Source organism: Prenolepis imparis, unplaced genomic scaffold (genome assembly GCF_030444845.1).
Source record: "Prenolepis imparis isolate NDT839.2.m4 unplaced genomic scaffold, iyPreImpa1.0 SCAF_15, whole genome shotgun sequence".
NCBI lineage: Eukaryota > Metazoa > Arthropoda > Insecta > Hymenoptera > Formicidae > Prenolepis > Prenolepis imparis.
Window position 1 is genome coordinate 6,704,001 of NW_028141173.1, and position 8,901 is coordinate 6,712,901.

Here is an 8,901-nt window from a genome sequence, read left to right on the forward strand (position 1 = left end):
CGGCGCCGTCGAATAAAGCAAATAAGAAACGCTCCTGTGTCTTCATTTTATAAAGCGCGAGCTTTACTATTCTCATATATACGCGTAAAACTCGCGCAACTTTCCCTTTACATGAAAGAAATATCGCGAGCGAAAAATGTTGCAACGCCGTATAAATTCTCAATATGGCGAAATCGTGCGTGCCGCATTTTTCACATCGTGACGCGTAAAAAGCCGCTTGTCAGCGATCTCGCTAAACGAGAGAGGAATGCGAGTCGGAACACGAGTAACTCGACCGAAAGCGATTATATTAAAAGAGAAGGGAAAAAAAGAGAGAAAAAGAAAAAGCGGAAAAACTGACGGGAGACTAGTCGGGAATTACAAGGGAGAGAAAAACTTATCAATTTGTCGAATTATTAATTTTCCAATTACCTCTATAACTGTACACTCTATCCGGTGGATAGTGATTCTCGCGTGCGCCGCATTTTATCAGATAACATTGTAACTTGCATTCATCGTGATCCGAAAGCTTACGCTAGCAGCGAAAATGATAGCGCACGATATACATGGTAGCACGTGCTCACGATTGCCAACACACGAGAGAGAAAGAGAGAAAGAGACAAGGCTATAATGATCAATAACACACGAAGCGAAATAAGGTAGAGAGAGAGAGAGTAGTCGACGGCGAAAGAGAATAAGCGGCCCCAAATAGGTGAAGCGTTCATCGGGCAATCGAGGTCTCGAAATATGACCCTTATATAAGTAATTAGCCCGCCGCGGAAATCAATTTCGCGACGACGTCTCTCGCCGATTGATCGCGAATCGATTGATTAAATATTGACACCCGCGGAACTTGTATGTAACGAGGGCGCGGTTTAATTTCATTAAAATTTCCGCATCTCTCTCCCTCTCTCTCTCTCTCTTCGCGAGCTCGCACAGAGTGAATGACAAATACTTGAAATCGCAACAAACGTTCGCGCTGCGGTATCGTTGCATATCAGGTAGCTTTACACAACGATCGATAAACAAAGATGTGAGCATTCGTCATGTTTGATCATCGAAATAAGTATCACCTATCCAAATATCATATCGGCGTTCATTAGATAATTGCACGGGAATAAAGTATCGTGATTTTTGTTTGGAACAAAAGACAAGGGTAAAATAACCTGATTTTGGTGAGCGAAATTTTTCTTATGCATGTTTTCTTCTATTTTTTGAATCATTATCAAATTTTATTTCAATATGATGGGAAAATAGTGAAAATCGCATTCAAAGCAGATTTGTAGAAACCTGAACTCAAGAATACCCCATCCTTTCTACTCTTATTTAACTAACATCATCGCATTTTAACATGAAAAGCCGGAATAGTTTGGGTCAGCTTCGGACAGGTTTGGTTGTGTTGGATTAGGTTGATTGATATTAGATTGGCTAGTTTTTTATGTTAAAATGGATGATCAAATAAAAATAGAAGGGGAAGTTATAGTAGGACGAGAAGAAAAGGATAAGGAAATGTTATATACTCGTATTCTTGAGTTCAGATTTCTACAAATCTGTTAGTTTAAATCCAATTTTCGTTATATTCCTATCATATATTAAAATAAACGTTTAATAATGATACGACACATCAAAAAATAGAAGAAAACATGGATAAGAAAGGTTCCACCACCAGCGCGATGGAACCTAACATCACTCAACCTAGTCCAACCTAGTCCAACACGACCAAACCTGTCCAAAACTGATTCAAACTATTCCGGCTTTTTATCTTAAAATGGATGATGTTAGTTAAATAAGAGTGGGAGGTGGGATATTTTCTGAGTTCAGATTACTTTACCCATTGTCCTTTAATTGCATCGTAAAAGAAGATTGTATAGTAAAAAAAAACAAATATAATATCACACTAGGGCCGAGAAGCATATTTATATACCGGTGTCCTCCGATAATTCCCTACTGTGTAAACAACGGTCGCGCCGCAGGATAACGAGGACCCTGGCGTGGAAGGATGTAACGCGGAAGTTTGATCGATTCGCATTCAAGCCGGGGGTGGAATCTCCAGACTGACGGGGCGAATATTTGTGTAAGCTCTCTCTCTCTCTCCCCCTATGTATACGCGTTTACTTTCCGAGCACGTTGCCCGTCCAGACTCTCCCGGATTCTCGGGGGCGCAATTTCGCGAGGTCGCGTAATTTGTAACGTAACTTTTGCTATCGAGGACCCCACCCCACCCTCCTACCGCGCAACTAATAAGAAGTTCGTTCCCGGTCGAGTGTTGCGCCCTATCGCACCCTTTCGCCGGTTTCGGAGGACACATGGTGCCGACCGAGGTGCTGCGGGTCGATAACCAACCCTCGTCGGCAGACACCATGTGATTCTCTTTCTCACCCCCTCTTTCGCGTTTTCGATACCCCTTTTACCTTCCCTCGAGAGACTCTTCACCTATAGCCGGCCCCATAGGCGCCGGTAAAAATTTTTCGCGCCCGAGCTGATGATAATAGTATCTTTTTATTGAGCGGAACGAATAAGTAGAAGTTTAACACGTGTTGTCCAAAAAAAGTAGAACATTCCATAAAAACGAAGCGTTATAGTATTGTATAAATATATCGTTAAGGGAGCAAGTGCACTTAAAAATTATTGAAATATCAAAATTTCTTTTATTTTTTTAAAAAAGCAGTAGAATTTCTTGAACATTTTAAACTTTATAAAATTATTTTTATATTTAAATAAATACATAATAATGGTGTCGAAACACTATCTTGTAAAATAAAGTCATGGTTTTCGGTCTTATGTATCATTTTGGAAATTATTTTTCCGATTGTTATTATTTTTAGAAATAACATCTATTTAGAAATAAATATAATTTAATTTATCGGTCGCAGTTTAAAGAATATGTATTTAACTTTATCAAAAGTTGCGAACGATCAATATTGCCAAAAGGTCGATTTTATCTAAATTATAATTAAAATTCAGAAAGAATTTATTCAGCAAAAAAGCATTGATCAAAACAAAGCCAAACATGACAAAATTATTCTAATATATTGATTCAGTGTTGAAAAAAAATGTATATAGAAATAAATAATTTGGTATTATATTTGCAACTCTGTCTCCTTAAATCATTTATAATAAAGATAATGATAAAATTAGTAATGTAAGAATTAAATAAAATGAGGAATTTTTAAAAGGGAGAGAAGAAGGAGAAAAACGTTAACAAATTGGCGAAACTTCATTTACATATATTTACGTATCGATTAATAGAGAGAGAAAGAGCATTCGAGGTGAAATCTATCTAACGAAACAGCAGCCAAGAATCTTTTAATGAAACTTTTGTCCATCCCTCTCGCGCGAAAAGCCAGAGAGATGTAGATGCATCCCGTGATGCATCATCCCCTCACGAAGTTCATCTGTCTCCCTCTCTTTCTCTCCCGTTTTCCATCCATTTCCGTCCTTCCCCCCTCCGCCATATCATATTGATCGTGACTTATAATACCAACGCATGATGCATAATGTTGTATAAATCGAAAGGGGGAAATCTCGCCCTGCCGTTTCCCGACAGAGACCTTCCGTGACCGATCTCACGTAGATGTAGAGATTACAACACGGGATTATCAATAAGGAACAGTTGGCGTGCTGCCCGGAAGTGTGCTCAGATAAGCCCGGCTCGCGATCGATCAAGGTCGCGGTCGATTATGTCGTTCTACTATCGGGTAACTCGATCGAGAGTCAACAGTACTGTTACTCTTAATCTTGTTACTTTGTCTCGTAACTTTTTCAGAGCAAAAGCATATTCGGTAAACATACACGTATATACAATAGATCTAGCTTATGTAGAACTGATTGAGTTAAATTGACTTTTTTTCTTTGTTTTAATAAAAGCTTCCACAAATCGATAACGATACGAGATAGTATGGTGTGCCATTTTGCTTCGTGTAATAGGTATTTTGCAAATCGCTTAATCCGATCTCCAATTACTTTAGAGATATCCTCTTCGAAATGCCAGACCAACAAATACCTTGTTACGTCATGCTTGTAATTTCCCCAGGGAATCTACCTCCTTCCTGGGGTTAAATTGCCATTTGTCTCGGGGCCAAAAAAAAATGGTCATCTCTACTAATCGTTAATTTCGCTAATTGCGATTGTAAGAGAGAGAATCGCGCAACTCTTTCTTTACGCTGCAAATCTCTTCTGCTATGAATCTTTAATCGACGTGAAACAAATAGCAGCGATAGGAGCGAATTCCTTCAGGATCGGGCGACAATGTTCTTACCAGGACTTGCCGATAGCCTAAGCCGGTTAAATACATTTCCACTTCCCTTATTGACCTTCCGGTATCAACCACCCCCAACCATCCCTCTCGGTAATCGGCACGCCGTAAAGGTAGCGCCACAGTAGCGGTCGAAGACTATCCGCGCAAACAGGATACAGGTGTATGTGTGTATGTACCTGTGTGGATTTGGATAAATATTAAAGGTAGTCCACGAAACGCGGTATCCCGAACGCGGTCACCAAACACACCGGGTTATCGCCCGACGAGTCCCCTCTTCCTCTCTTCCCCCCTCACGCGCTCGTGTTTGAGCGATGCAAATATTTAAACTGACTGAGAACGGTTTCGCTCCTAGAGGAGCCTAGGTGTAGTTGAGGTTAAGCCGTCGGATCATTAATTCCGGATTAATCCCGGTAATCTGTCAGAGTAATCAGCCACCGAGAGACACCAAGGTGTCGTCAGGTGACTCTCCTCTAAATCTCTCGCTCGTCTCACCCTTTAAAATGATAAGGTGCTTTCCATTTAGTGACACAAAAGTCGACACAAATATAAGGTTTGTCGTTTTTAGCTACACCAGTTCAACGTTTATCTTTTTCCTTCCAATATGGAGTGAAAAAGATAAACTGAACTGTGCAGCTAAAAAAAACAAACCTCAGATTTGTGTCGATTTGTGTCACTAAATGGAAAGCACCCGATGATGTTTGCTTTCGCGAGAATCGCGCGCGGGATCTGACTGTTTTGGGAAAATATCAATTTCCATCCAGATCGGAAAAAAATTCCCAATCTATAGTTATGATTCATATTAATTTATTTATATTAATTTATTTATTCATATTAATTATGTTAAATAACTAGGATTTAAAATCGCGATTGTACGCAGCACTAAGTAGTGGCCTGACCATTGACCATATGATCCATATGATTCGTAAAATGACACCGAACCGCGATATGCACATGTCGTTTAACGTGTGAATATACCACTTTGTCTCTATACAAAATGCTCCGACAATAATATGCGTCGCGCCGGATTAAAATCGCGAGCAGATGTTTCTCGAGATTGAATGCACGTTTGGGGTCGAGAGCCAGATGCGATGCACTCTATCAACTCTTACAACCTCGCGGTAAATCGCGAGTTCGAGAAAATTCTCGAAATCTTCAAAATAACATATTCAATCACTCGCGTTTGAATCGCGGATATATATGGTTCCGGCGAGAGAGGTAAAAAAATGGAGCTTTAGCTTAGCGTACAGAGGGATACTCGCTGATCTGACATATATCTGATGCGATTCGGGTGTAATGGGAATTTTTTCGCCGTGAAAGAATCGCGTAAAAAAAGTTTCGAGAAGATCGTCATCCCCTCGACGACGACGATGACAACTAAGCGTTTTGTCGTCGTCGTCGACGTCATTGCGGTACTCACCATAGTAACGAGAGTGTCCCGTCGTCCGCCTTTATACGCCGAGGGAGCTGTCAACCTGTCAGCCTACGATCGGCAATCGCGGTAGGCACCACACTGCGGAGGAAAGCGCCACGGGAATGCTGCTACCCCGCTGCCTCCACCTTCTGTCTCTTTCTCTCTCTTTCTCTCGCTCGCCGCCGCCGACTTGCCATGCTGCGGCACGCGAGATTCCGCGCATGTATCCTGGCGGCGAAGGCGTCCCGACGCCGTCGCCGCCGCGCAGATATACATATGCACCCCCCGGTGCGGTGCTGCACGCATATACGCATACGCAGCCCGACATTTCGGCCGGCTGGATGGCTGGCTGGCTGGCTGATCGAAAGAGCTGCTCGCGACCCTTCGGACGCTCCGCTTCAGCCCTTTGCGATCCTGTATATCGAGGCCGGGGGATACCCTCCCCCGAGACGCGGAGCTTTCGCGATAATCCTAAACGGAGTTCTCTCTTCGAAGTGGAAAGAGCGAGGAAATTGATTGGAAAATGACTGGAATTTTTTTTATCGAAGTAAAAGGCTCTGATATTTTGAATATCCACAGCAGCAAAAAAGGAGCGGACTAATTAAGAGTTCAGCTTGTTAAATATTTATTTTGTACGTTTCGGTTCTGATTTCCTCTCTGACCATTTTGGCATCTGTCAAATACAGATAGATTTTTTAAATCTTTGTACGAGCAAGAAAAAATTGTTTTATGAATTTTTTTTTTTTTAATCGAAGTAGAAGGCTCTGATATTTCGAATATCCCCAGTAGCAAGAAAGGAGCGGACTAATTAAGGAGCTTGTTGAATATTTATTTTCTCTGATCATTAGCATCTGTCAAATACAGATAAATTTTTTAAAATCTTTGTGCGCGCGAAAAAAATTGTTTTATGGAATTTTTCTTTAAATCGAAGTAGAAGGCTCTGATATTTTGAATGTCCACAGTAACAAAAAAGGAGGATTGATTAAGGAACCAAGCTTATTAAATATTTATTTTGTATGTTTCTGTCGGTTCTGAGTCCTGATTTTCCTTTATCCACCAGCATCTGTCAAATATACAGATAGATTTTTTTTTTAATCTTTGTGCACGCGAGAAAAAATTGTTTCATCAGATTATATATCAATGAGATTGAAATAAAATATTCGATATGTTCAAAATTTATTTATTGAAAGCTCGGACTATGTAAACTATGTAAAGAGAGTTAATATCTCACGCGGATTTCTCAGGGATTAACTTTACAAAAGCCTAAATTGAAAATCGTATGTCTCTGATACAGGATAAACTTTCTCAACACATGCATTTGTTATTATGTTTAATCGGCTTTCCATCAACCAGATGGATTATTCGCTAAATAAAACTGCTTGCATTTTGCAACGTAAATCGACGGATTCGCTCTATTATATATACCATTTATTCACATCGGCAATCTCTCTTTCTCTCTCTTTTTCTGTTGTATATTCAACACGTTACGAAAATATCAGCGTGCTAAGTAAAGCCATTATAACGATTCTCTGGTGTGCAATATACTAATTCTAAACACCGTGTAACTGAGATGGGGAAGCTGATAAGGAATTACTGGATTCAAACGCCTTTGCTCTAATAAGCTAATTAAACGAGAGATGCAACATGGAGATATACTTGACCGTGTCGTCTTTTGAAAGTTATCTCAAGGGAGTATGTAAAGACTTTACTAATAATTTTTCAAGTTTATTACAATATAACAATCCCCCTCCCCTTTCTCTTTCTCTTCTCTCTCGATGCAATGATAATATTCGTTTGATCTATTCTTCTTCATCAGCTGTTATATATTTTTGTAAGATCTACATATAAAGATATTTTTGTCATGCAAGGGAGGTCATAGCTTACTCTATATTGGCGATTTGATAATATAAATAATCGATAATATTGTTGATAACAACATTATTAAACAAAAACAGTCTCGTATTCATTTATTTATATATTATATGTAGCATATGTTCATTACATGTAAAGATTTCGCTTCCTTTTGTTTCCGTGACTAATTTAATTAAGAACTAATATTTTATATTATAGGCCAGTTTCATCATCTTCGATTAACTCAATCGGCCGGATTATCCAGTTTCATCATCTTCGATTAACTCAATCGGCCGGATTAAACTATATCTTTGTCTCTTTTCAGATACGTTCTTAAAAAGAGACAAAGATTAATCGGAGGTTGAAGTTAATCGACGTTGGTGGATATAAAAAACTATAGTAAGGGCTAATAAGCTAGTAAGAGCCCCTCATACCCGAATTTGTATTTGTATATCAGAGTTTTGTCGATTTTAAAATAATTTCTATTCCTAATATTTAGTATTTATTCCTCTATTGTCCGCAGGGCCTAATTATCAAGTAAACCAAAACTTGTAGAAATGACCGAGAAAGTCCGCAGGATTTTTTTCCAAGGGAGGGAGGATATTATTTCCAGAATTATAATATTTATAGAAAAAAATTTTAAATCACAAAAAAATATGTTTTCCTATGGATTAGACAGAGATCCTTGGTCTTTCTTTTATTTAAAGAGAGGCAAATGCCCTCTTTTGCCACCCTCACCCCCCCTTCCGGACGCCTATAGAAATGACATATGAACATATGACACATGTCACATTTAATTTTCAAAGATTCGAATTCGAAAGATTACAACTCGCGGATTAAAATACTCCAAAATGGAGTAATAAAAATCTTTTATAATATTATTCCGAGAGGGATGCAGACAGTGTTTGCTGTTATCTAACTAAAATGATATAGATGATCATCTAGATGAAACTTTGGCATCATCTTACCTTTATATAGATAATAAAAATATGTATTATCTATATCTGCATCTAACAATAAGACGAACAAAAGTGTTATCTAAATTATCTAGACGAATGTTCAAATAATTTAATTTAGAGTCATAGCACATAAAAATACTTAAGTAGTAGAACTTGAGCAGTAAGCGATAAAAATTTATAAATAAAAGTATATATATATGAATATATTTTTAAAATAAAAAATAATATTATCTGGAAGTTATCTTGATAAATCGCCATATAATTTTATCTTTTATCTAGATATACTTAAAACAAAATCATCTTCATCTTAAGAATTTACATATTTTCATCTCACCTTTATCTAGCTATATATAATTTAAAAATCATCCAACAATAAAAACAACACTGACCTAGAGCGTGTGGAGGCGGAGGAGGCGAAGGCGGCGGCGCCGCGAGCGAGTTCT

At 38.6% G+C, this 8,901-nt stretch overlaps 1 protein-coding gene across 2 annotated transcripts in view; it reads right to left on the reverse strand.

Moving 5' to 3' along the window:
• The window catches only part of Glcat-p (Glucuronyltransferase P), a 29,149-nt gene extending 23,341 nt beyond the window's left edge, over positions 1-5,808 (reverse strand). The window contains exon 1 of one of the 2 annotated variants that reach the window (XM_083055582.1): positions 5,655-5,808. The gene's annotated coding sequence lies outside the window, so the exon portion shown is untranslated. The remainder of the gene's footprint in view (positions 1-5,654) is intronic. The other variant, XM_083055580.1, reaches the window with a different exon arrangement.
• Between the last annotated feature and the right edge of the window lie 3,093 nt (positions 5,809-8,901).